Source organism: Natator depressus, chromosome 1 (assembly GCF_965152275.1).
Source record: "Natator depressus isolate rNatDep1 chromosome 1, rNatDep2.hap1, whole genome shotgun sequence".
Lineage (NCBI taxonomy): Eukaryota > Metazoa > Chordata > Testudines > Cheloniidae > Natator > Natator depressus.
This window is the reverse complement of record NC_134234.1, coordinates 281,966,870-281,978,449: the sequence shown is the minus strand read 5'-3', so window position 1 is coordinate 281,978,449 and position 11,580 is coordinate 281,966,870.

The window sequence follows — 11,580 nt, the reverse complement described above, 5'->3', positions numbered from 1 at the left end:
GCCTATTGGAACATGTGGTGTACCTCATCCAGTGCATCAAGAGACCTCACTAAAAGGCAGTTGTAGATCGAAAGTGAAGTTATTTTGGTAATTTCATCCTTATCTCTAATTCGGACTACATGGCCTGAATCTGCTCCAACTGAAGTCAATGGGAGTTTGCTATTTACTTTAATGGGACCAAGATTATGTCCATATTTTATGAAGTGCATAAAATAACTGCTCCATTTGGCATAGTTGGGTTTTTTTTTTCCAGGAAAGATCCTTTTTTAATCATACTGTCCAAGTCCAAATGCTATTATTTTCAGTTAGCACTTTTGTCAATCATCCTACTCATGCTTCTTGTCTTGGCACTATACCCATCTGTTATAGACTCTGACTCCAACCCCATCTGCACCGTCCCAATCTTTCTTTCTCATCTGAGTGAGAACTAAGAGCCTCAATAAGCCTTGAATTATCTCCTCATTAATGGCCCCAAATGCTAGCTGCCATTTGTGTTTCATAACTTACATAGGGAAAGAATGATTCAGTCACTTTACCAATAAGTAACTTTATCCACACTGCTAAGGTGTAAGAAGATTTTCTTTTTCTTCCTATTTAAATAATTTGACCAAGAGATCTCAGATATTGGTTGCCTGTCCTTGGTCTTGTCTAACATATAAAATGTACCCTTTCAAGCTCCAAAACCAAAACCAATCCTTCAGTCTTTTTTTTCTCTTCAAAAGATCTCTTAGAAGTTACCCAAGAAAGCCAGAGATGCTGGTTCACCTGCTGGATTCCAGATTGACAAATTGGAATATCTTTATCAGAATACTCAGACCTGACTGGTTCAGGAGCCAAATTAGCAATCAACATTACCCAAAAGAGCCACAGTAATGTGAATTCATTGTTTCATTTACTATATAATTATTCTCACAGCAAAATGACTAACCAAGTATTATTATTTTATCAACTATAATTGGTTAACAACATAGTTAAAGTATCCTGATTGGTTAATAACTTAGAATGGTTAATAACTAAATCAAACCATGTTTTAAAATCATGTGCTGCAAAGAGCTGCAGGAGACACGTTAAAGAGACACTTGCAGCTCTCAAGCCTAAGTCTGGGTATCACTGATCTACACGATGAGCATAAGGGCACAAGTCACAAGACTTCAGGTGCAATATCTTTATACAGACATTCTCCCACAATATTTAATATGACAAACCTGTTTCCAAAAATATTAGAATTTGTATAAAACAGAGGAACACTGAAAAAAAAATTACAAATTTTAACTTTCAGAAAATACACAAAGATGTTTAATAAATATATGACTCCCACAAGATTTTCTCAGGAAGTACATAGAAGATTAAAAAGGAAAACACTTTAATGTTATTTACAGCATGATAGGATTGAACGGGCTAATACTCAGACAGCATTGGAAATCCTCTACATATTTTTATACTCACTTTTTAAAAATTCAGACACTCAGATTAGCAGAATATTCTGCTCTGCAGCAGATTGTAGCTGTGCAAAGAAATAAAACATGTACAGATGAAGAACCCAGTCCTCTGTTCCTTACTCAGGTCCTAATCCAGCAAACCATCCATATTCAGCAAAGCATTTAAGCACATGCTTAAGTGCTTTGCCAGATTGGGGCTTCAATCCTTAGTCAATCAAAACTCCCAGTGGTTTCAAATGCTGAATGAATGAGGTCAGAGTAAGAACTAGAAGATCAAGAATTATAGTAGTGGTGTTAAGTTTTTCTGTCATACATAGTAAAAAGTGCCTCATCCTACAGTGAGTTCCACCCAGGCAGATCCTGTGCCCTCATGGAAATCCATCTGAACTCAATTCAAGTTAGTGGAGTTTTAGAGCAGCAGAGAAACTGGCTCCCTGTTTCTAGCCCTGCAGGGTCATGACACATTATACCTTAAATTTGAGTATTATCCATCCTGCCCCTCAAAGCTGTATAAAGGGCTGAGGGAGAAGAAAATTCCAAATTTGAGCATGGGATACAAACATTTACCTGGTGAGTTGTTTGCACTTTAGATTTGAAGCTGCTCAGAGTTAAAAGCCATCCAGGTGGCAATGCCTTCAGAGCACTAGTTGTCAAACTGTGGGGCATGGAAGAACGTTCCAGTGGGGGGGGGAGGGACAGCACATAGTGGGACCCGGGCCAGTCCCCACTGGGGGAGGGGAAGTGGGCAGGGAGTACCATCCAGCCCTGCTCCACCTTCAGTCCAAGCTCCTCTGCTGAGGAAACTTAGGCTGTGCAGTAATGGAGGGGGACACGGACAGAATCCATTACGTAAGAAGGTGTGTGATGGGAAAAGTTTGGGTACTATTGTTTTAGAGGGAAGAGTATAGGTGAGTTGAGCAAAAGTATATGATAATTCACTTTATAACAGAGGTTGTGTCTTTTGCTTTTTATACAACATGTGTAATATGAAGGAACCCCCTGGACACAATAGTGGCCAAATAACAATGTTTATTAACATATATCACATGAAACATCTAGCTACCTATGAACACGGCTGCTCTGGCAGGGTTCTAGTGACTTTTGAAATACAGAAGACAGTGTGGGGCACTAGTCTCTTACTAAGACTTTTCCTCCCTTGAAAAGAATGACTATTTGTGGTCATTTGATTGCACTGTTTCTTAAAAAGTCTGTCATAAATATAAAGGGAAGGGTAACAACCTTCCTGTATACAGTACTATAAAATCCCTCCTGGCCAGAGGCACAATATCCTTTTACCTATAAAGGGTTAAGAAGCTCAGGTAACCTGGATGGCACCTGACCAAAAGGACCAATAAGGGGACAAGATACTTTCAAATCTGGGGCGGGGGGAGAGGCTTTTGTCTGTCTGTTCTGTGTGCTTGCCGGAGAAAGATCAAGAAAGCAAGCAATCCAACTCCATTAGAATTAGTAAGTACGAGCAAGGAAATGCGTTAGATTATCTTTGTTTTGGCTTGTGTTTTTCTCCGTGCTGAGAGGGAAGGTGTATTCCTGGTTTGCTTTTTTGTAACTTTAAAGTTTCGCCCAGAGGGAAATCCTGTGTGTTGTTGAATCTGAGTACCCTGTAAAGTATTTTCCATCCTGATTTTACAGAGATGATTTTTACCTTTTTTTTTTTAAAATAAAATCCTTCTTTTAAGAACCTGACTGATTTTTCCATTGTTCCAAGACCCAGGGGTTTGGGTCTTTGATCATTTTGTAACCAATTGGTTAGGATATTATTCTCAAGCCTCCCCAGGAAAGGGCATGGAAGGGCTTGGGGGGATTTTGGGGGGAAGAGGAACTCCAAGTGGTCCTTTTCCCTGATTCTTTGTCTAAATCACTTGGTGGTGGCAGCATACTGTTCAAGGACAAGGTGGAATTTGTGCCTTGGGACAGTTTTGAACCTAAGCTATTAAAAATAAGCTTAGGGGGTCTTGCATGTGGGTCCCCACATCTGTACCCCAGAGTTCAGAGTGGGGAGGAAACCCTGACAAAGTCCCTCTGTAGATCGAGCTTTAACAAGGCCAGATTTGATGTTAAATTACATCCCATAAACAACATCACTTATGTCTGATTTGTAGTAACATGTACAGCCAAAAGAAAAATTGCTACCTTGTGCTGTGAGCTACTATAGTGCAAATCACTTGCTTGAATGTCTGGATAAGCTTTTCCATTAATCCATTTGTGGCAAGATGATGAGTGTTATGGACCAGGATGCAGGCAGTCTGGTCTAGCAGTCAGAGCAGGAGTCAGGTCTAGTGGGTGGAGCAGGCATCCAGCTTAGGGAACAAATCCAAGGATCAGCACCAGAGTCAACTGCCCCCTACCAGAACCATGAGTCAAGCCAGAGCCAGGAATTGAAGCTGAGATTCAGAGTCGAGGTCAGAGTCAGATACCAAATGCCAGAGCCAAGGGTCAAGCCAGAGTCAGAAGTTGGGACTGGTAACTGAGGATCAGAGGCAAGGCATAAGGGCAGGGACTGGAGGAAAAGCAAGGAGTAAGCCTGGAGGAAGAGCACAGTGGGAACAAGAGCAAAGGCAGAGGTGAGGCAGGAGCAGAGCCGGAATCAGGAACAGTGTTGCGTGCAGGCACAAGCACCATTCAATACAACCACAACAGAAAATCACCTTGTTGTTCAGACAAACTTCCTGTGCCTCCTTCTGGCTTAAATAGCATAGCTGGACTAATCAGTGGAGCCAGGTGAACCTTCAATCAGGGCTCCTGTGGGTTGTGGCTTGGCTGAGGCTATAGTCCTAGTAGCTTCTCAGCCCCCCAGGTTTTGGTAGATGTTGGATGGAGGCCATGGTACAGCAACTCTCTGGGGACTCCCAGCCCTGGGTTCAAGACCCAGGACATCATAGTGAGGAGCTGATGTGATATGTTTTATACCATTTCTTTTCACTAATCACTGAAACTCTTCAGATGTGAATTGAGTTTCAGTGTCACCTAGAATCTGTTCAGGAACAGAGAGCCACACTTCATTCCTAGTTCCCCCTTCTCGAGGGGGGGTGTAGGGAAGGGATGAGGGTGAGGAAAAAAGCCATATCAACCGTTAGCCTGGTATAGCTTACTTCCCCTTTCATGCCTACTTAGCTGTGCTCGAAAATGTCTGCGGGGGCCTGGGGATGGAGTCACATCTCCACTCACACCCCGCCTCTGCCCAACATTCCCCTCTCACCTGCATGGGAGGGAGAGTAGTGGCCTCTGGTAACCATGATGTGCAATGTGGAAACAAGTATGGTGCTTTACATACACACACACACACACTTTTCTTCATTCTGTAGGCATGTAAGGCATTGCCAGTTGATTCCCGAGTGCTGAGGGGGACATAGCACTCTTTATTCTTGCTTTTGAAATGAACTGTGTGTGGTTTCCTCAAGCATCTGCTGCCAGACATTAGCAAGTGCAGTAAACTAGGCCTTTGGCTGTTTCCCCTGGGGCCATGAAGCTAGTTAGCCCACAGCCTCACACTTTAGTCTGTCCTATGCTTTTCTCCATGCAAAGGTTTGCTGGGTGTGAAGAAGGAAGAAAAGGATCCACGCACCCACCATTTTACCCTTGGACACCAACAGTATCTCAGGGTATAAATGGGACTAGATGCTGAATTAGAGTGAATTCTTATTTGTATGCACAAGTTGAAACTAACTACCACATTGGGGTCTTGAAGGAAAATTTTTCCTAGAGCATTTTCCCCAGAGATCTTGGAGGTGGCCAGAATGGGGGATTCACTTTTCTTTTGAGATTTAAGCAAGAATCATAGACCTGGAAGGGACCTTGAGAGGTCATCTAGTCCAGTCCCCTGCACTCAGGGCAGGACTAAGTAATATCTAGACCATTCCTGACAGGTGTTTGTCTAACCTGCTCTTAAAAATCTCCAATGATGGAGATTCCACAACCTCCCTAGGCAATTTATTCCAGTGCTTAACCACCCTGACGGTTAGGAAGTTTTTCCTAATGTCCAATCTAAACCTCACTTGCTGCAATTTAAGACCATTGCTTCTTGTCCCATCCTCAGAGGTTAAGAAAAACACTTTCTTCCTCCTCCTCCTTGTAACAACCTTTTACATACTTGAAAACTGTTGTCATGTCCCTCCTCAGTCTTCTCTTTTCCAGACTAAGCAAACCCAATTTTTTCAATCTTCCTTCATAGGTCATGTTTTTGTTGCTCTTTTCTGGACTCTCTCCAATTTGTCCACATCCTTCCTGAAATGTAGCACCCAGAACTGGACACAATACTCCGGTTGAGGCCTAATCAGTGCGGAGTAGAGTGGAAGAATTACTTCTCATGTACAGTATTACTTACAACACTCTTGCTAATACATCCAAGAAGGATGTTCGCTTTTTTTGCAACAGCGTTACACTGTTGACTCATATTTAGCTTGTGATCCACTATGACCCCCAGATCCCTTTCCACAGTACTCCTTCCTAGGCAGTCATTTCCCATTTTGTATGTGTGCAACTGATTGTTCCTTCCTAAATGGAGTACTTTGCATTTGTCCTTACTGAATTTCATCCTATTTACTTCAGACCATTTCTCCAGTTTGTCCAGATCATTTTGAATTTTAATCCTATCCTCATGCATCGTGCATTAGGATCAAGTGATGGTATCACTTTCCTTAAATTGCAGAGGGTGATGAACACTGGGGGAAACTTGGTCCTGCCTAGCATCTTCCTTCCGTGTATGATTATTCTGCTGCAACAACACTCATGTAAGATGGTACTACATCGTCATCTCCACTATTTCAAGAGCAAATTGATACATAGCAAGAATATTTTAAAAGTAAGATTAAACCTATTTTCAACACCCACATTACATTTTGTCCCATGATATTACCGTTAAAAGCAGGCTGCAGCCCTGTCTTCTCAATCTTAATATTGTTCGGAGTACCTGCTAATTCAGTTGACAGAGGGACTCAAAGCAACACTAGCAGCCAGCAGAGGGAGCCCATGCTTTTAGCTTTACCTCCTTCTCTTCCTTATTCAGATCAGTAAGATAAAGATGGAAAAGGCAAGGTAAAAAATTAATGCTAAAAAAACCCCCAATCAGCTTCTGTATTTACATACGCAAGTAAAAATTCCCAACATATATTTAACACTTTACATCTCTCTCAGGAGCTTTTGGCACTACAATAAGCAAAATACATACCCACCACTGATAACCAGTGAAAGTGATTTGGGAATTAGTCTAACTTCTCTGATGGAGACCACCTTCTAAATACAACCAGAATGCTTTAAATAACAAGGGAAAATCCCCACTTCATCACAAATATAAAGAGAAATATATAGATTGTACCATTCATTGGAAAAGCAGGAGGTGATCAATTTCAGAAGTATTGACTGTATAATTTGTATCTTTTTAATATCTATTGCAAATGATATTTAATGGTTCTGAAATAATTAAAACCAGTAACTATTCATTGGACACAAATAGTGAAATGTACTAAGTACTTGATATTTTAAAAAGTGTTTTTGATACGGTATTTACAGAATTTTCTCTGGATTTTACAATTCCAAACTTGCTAGTTACTAGTCCTGCCAGACACCAGAAACAAATATTCATTAAATGGTCTAATATATCAAATGTAATGAAACCAAGACAACAGTCCCTACTCCTTGAGTAACAAATCTTCTGTTATAAGTTGTCAGATAGCAATATTAGAGCTGGAAGAACTTGGAAAAAACCGTCAGGTTGAGTAGCTCTTTAAGATAAAAATCACCCCAAACTTCTGGATCTAAAAAGAATGTAGTGAAAACTGAACACACTTGATTCTGCCTACCAGATGCATACTCAAGAAATAACCATAGAGAATTCCTACTTTAATAGGAGCCTTTCTGAAGAGACTCATTGGAAAAAAAGTGAACCTCTGCTCTCTGCAACATACTGCTGGGCAGCTGCAAAACTGAAGTGAAACCCAAGCATTAAAGATTAGATTAGGTATATCTTACTCCTTTATGAAGCATCCAATCACCATGATAATACAGTATTATGGCCAAAGTTTTCAAACGTGGTTACTTATTTTGGGTGCGCATCTTGAAATATCTTAACATGTCTCAAATTGGGATCTCAAAAACTAGGGTGTCTAGGATCAATGGCTATTTTGAAAATTTGGCTGCAAATTAGTGCAAATATCTAGTTTTGAGGCTTTCTGGGTAAAATTAACTTTAATACAGAGGAAACTTTGCTTTAATATACTGAATTAAATTCAGCCCTGGGTGGGATTCTCATTAAGTGAAAGGGTGAGTATAGTTCACCACCTTAACATTCAGTATAAATGTCTAAGACAACATTACCCAGAGAGGGGCAGATTACACTCTGAGTCACAAAAGTGAGTTGAAGTGGAGCTCAATGAGGAGCCAAAACATGAAGCCCCTTGAACATCTGAATTCCATATTGCAAGCCACATGTTCAGTGACAACAGCCAAAAAAAATACTCTTCTATAGCTAAAATCAATCTTAGCTGTGCTGAATTACCTATCCAAATGAGAGACACTTTTATGATTAATATTCCAATATTCTCATGATCTGAGAAACCCAAAACTTCTAATCTCTTTCCACAATAACATGAATTATGAAAATGTATATGATTATTATGTATTATAGTACCTTAAATACACATGGCACTTTACTATACAGATAGAGATGGATTCCTTGCAAAGAAGAGTTTACAATCTATAGTAAGCTGAAAATAAACAGGAAGAGCCTGCTGTTCACTCAGGGGCAAGTTCTCTGCTTAGCGCCCCACCCAAGTATCTGAAACTACCATGACTTTAGCTATTTTCCTAATAAATAAAAACATCACTTTCTTCTTTTGCCACCTTTCTCTTTTCAACATATTCTAACACTCAGCTGTTATTAGCCTAAATCACATAAATATTTCACAGAAAAATTCAGCCTAACCAAGTGCTTATTCCAATATTATGGCTGCTTCTTCTGACAGATTCCAAGTGGCACTAAACCAGTGATGATTTCCTGGTGATTTCCTCTTTTTCATGTAGCTCAAGAGCTCATATAAACTCATCTATAAGCAACATGAGCCACATGCAGACCCCATATGTAAACACAGACATAAACCTACGGTTTTCAGATTAGTCCTTGTTTGCCTTCTAGCTTTCAAAGAGTAGCTCTACTCAAACAGTAGTGCAAGGTATTATACTTGATATCCAATAGTTATTTTATGTGGTGAGCTAATTCATGTAGCTATAGTAGATACATATTATTTATTAAAGAAATGTAGCCAACTTCTCAGAGGACCAAATTCTTAAGTGGTATAAATTAGTATAGCTCCATTGGCTTCCATGGAACTATTCTGATGTACACCAATTGAGAATCAGGCCTTCTGATCTGTTAAATTTAAATATATATTAACCTACTCTGGATTTACAACTGTTTAACTAAAATTAGAATCTGGCCTATAAACTATAAACCTTCATATCTCTTTGATTTTGTTTTTAAAAACAGGTTCTATGACAGCTACATCTTTGGAAATACATTAGTGCTAATGACTGGTCTTCTCTCAAGCAAGCAAACATTATGAGTTATAAAAATATTATTATATGTTCAAAAAAGCACTCGACTGTGGTTTATCATTACAAAACTTTTTAATGAATTGCTGGCATTTGAGGCAGATACTCCCTAGAATAGTTCTGCCAGCTCTCCAACACTGGAGGGGAATGAGATATGTGATGCCACTGAAATGTTTCATGGAGTTAGCATAACCTAATTAATCTAGGCACTTTTTTAAGAGCCTGCTTCATATATCAGATCTGAAGGTGTGTGCTATTTTGTATCTTTCAAAAGCATTTCATACAAATGTTGATTCTTACATATCAGTTTATTTCATATCAATATCAAGCCCCAAGGGAGCATTATTTGTGCATGGTGGAGCATGTACAATATCAGATGGCAGTTTTAAAGCCATGGGGTGAAATCCAAGCCCCAGTGAAGTCAATTGGAAACTTCTCATTGACTTCAATAGGGCCAGGATTTCACCCAGGGTGTACTTGGTTGTTAAGTACAAATTCAGTTATTTTACATAACAAGTTGTCTGAGCAGAATACTGTTAATACTGCACAGTGCAGTACGTTGCTGGATTTTGAAAATATGCTTGTAGGTGAACTGAAAGGGTAGAAAGTTAAAGCCAAAGGGCCGCATTATTCCCCGTTGCACAAAAAAGTGCACAACAGTAAACACCACATGAAAAGGATATATAAGACGGGGGAGGAGGGTATCATGCCCTTTGAAAGCATACAAATCCAGTACAGCTCAATGGCATCATTAAAGCATAGTCCCACACTAGGGGTAATGTGGATCTCCATTGTTCCAAGGAAGCATCAGAAGAGAATTTCCTTCTGGAATTCTCCAGCATGCAAGAGAAATACATGTGTGCATTCATTCAGAAGTTTCTGTGCATTCCTACTGTGCCCCAGGTCAGCTCCAATGACCAGTATGCATGTGTGTGTGTGTGTGTGTTGAAATCCACGGTCATGCCTTTTCCTCCCCATCCACTTGGGGTGTTTTGCAGAAATAGACATGGACTTGATTCTACATGCATTCAGATGAGCGGCAGCAACAGTAAAGGGTGTTTACTGAAAGCACAGCGCAACAGCACACGCTGAGGACAACGTATGGGTTACCAGTCCTAGTAGATGAGCCACAGGGACAGAAGACACTGCACCAAATTCTGAAAGACAATAGTTAGGTAGCTAACTATGAGCTAAATTGATCACACTTACCCCATATGGCTATCCCAAAACCCCCAAATAAACTTCCAAAGTCCTTCACCATACACACTAGGTTCAGTGTAAAACCTACTCTGTCACCATAAGGCGTTCTCTTCTTTGATTGTTCTAACATCCTGGTCAAGAAGAGCAAAAGCACTCATAATAGAAGAAAAATATCCCTATTATGTTAGAGATGTTAGCAACTTTTTAGGGCCCAATTCAACCAAGAAAGGCTCTTGACTTCCATACTTTTAAGACAAAAGGAATTTTTTTTTTTTTTGGTGCTAGAACAACAGAAATTTTGTTATATATAACAGGGTTTAAAGGAAAACTGATGTTACATTATTTAAATTATGATGCCTGTCACAATTCTTTTCTTTTCTTCTGCTAGCTTATCATACACCTCTTCCTCTCATACACTAACTGATTCCAAAATTGCTAAAACAAGATCTCCTTCTCCTATTACATCTGCACTAAAAAAATAGCCACTACTAAGCCCCCTCAGAACCGCCTCAGTACTACAGCACATGCTTCAGGCAATTATAAAAAGCCATGCACACACACCACAAACTGCAGTTAAGCCCAATGTGTTTGTCACAGGGAGAAAGGATGAGAAGGAAGGAAGGAAGTAATAGGATAGAATTCCTAACAGGCTGCTAAAAGTAATAGTATTTTTATTCATACCTGTCCTATGTCCCAAATCCTCTCCCCATCTCAGAAAGGGTGAAATTCATCGTAGCACAGAGGGCCCACACGAGACCCCTCTATTCTTCTCAAGACCTTAATTATGAAGGCTTAAAAGGGGCTATGCAATATATGAGCCTTGTGGGGGCTCTGGAGCAATTTCCATCATAGAAGTGGAGGGCTCTGCTTTTAGTGGACCTGTTAGCACTGCTGCAGCATGAGGTGAACAATGTTTTGAAAGCCTCTGTAGAGGTCATGCCCCCTATACATCACAGAGCTCAGCATCATTGAGGCTCCAACATGCAGTTTTAAGAGCAAGGCTCATTCATCTGCAACTACACAGAACTATTGCCCATTAATACCTGTAAGGAAGAACAATAGGTGTAAAGAGCTGGGGACTAGAACACAGGTCTCCTGAGCCTTAGACTGCTGGTATTCCCACAGTGCCACTGGGAGGCCACACAGGGGCACAGCCAGGGTGCACTGTGAAGAGAAGATGCCAGAGGACCTATCAACCAAGAAGTCCAGAGTGATGGTACCCTGGAGCCCTCTGGTTGGCCAAGCACCCTATATAACCCTAAGATTTGCCAGAGGAAGGTGTCTGGGCAATCACAACAGACTTTGGCCTGCTGCAATGCCAGACTTTACTTGATCTTCGACTCCAGGCTGACTCTGACCTTGACTCTTGCTTACAGAA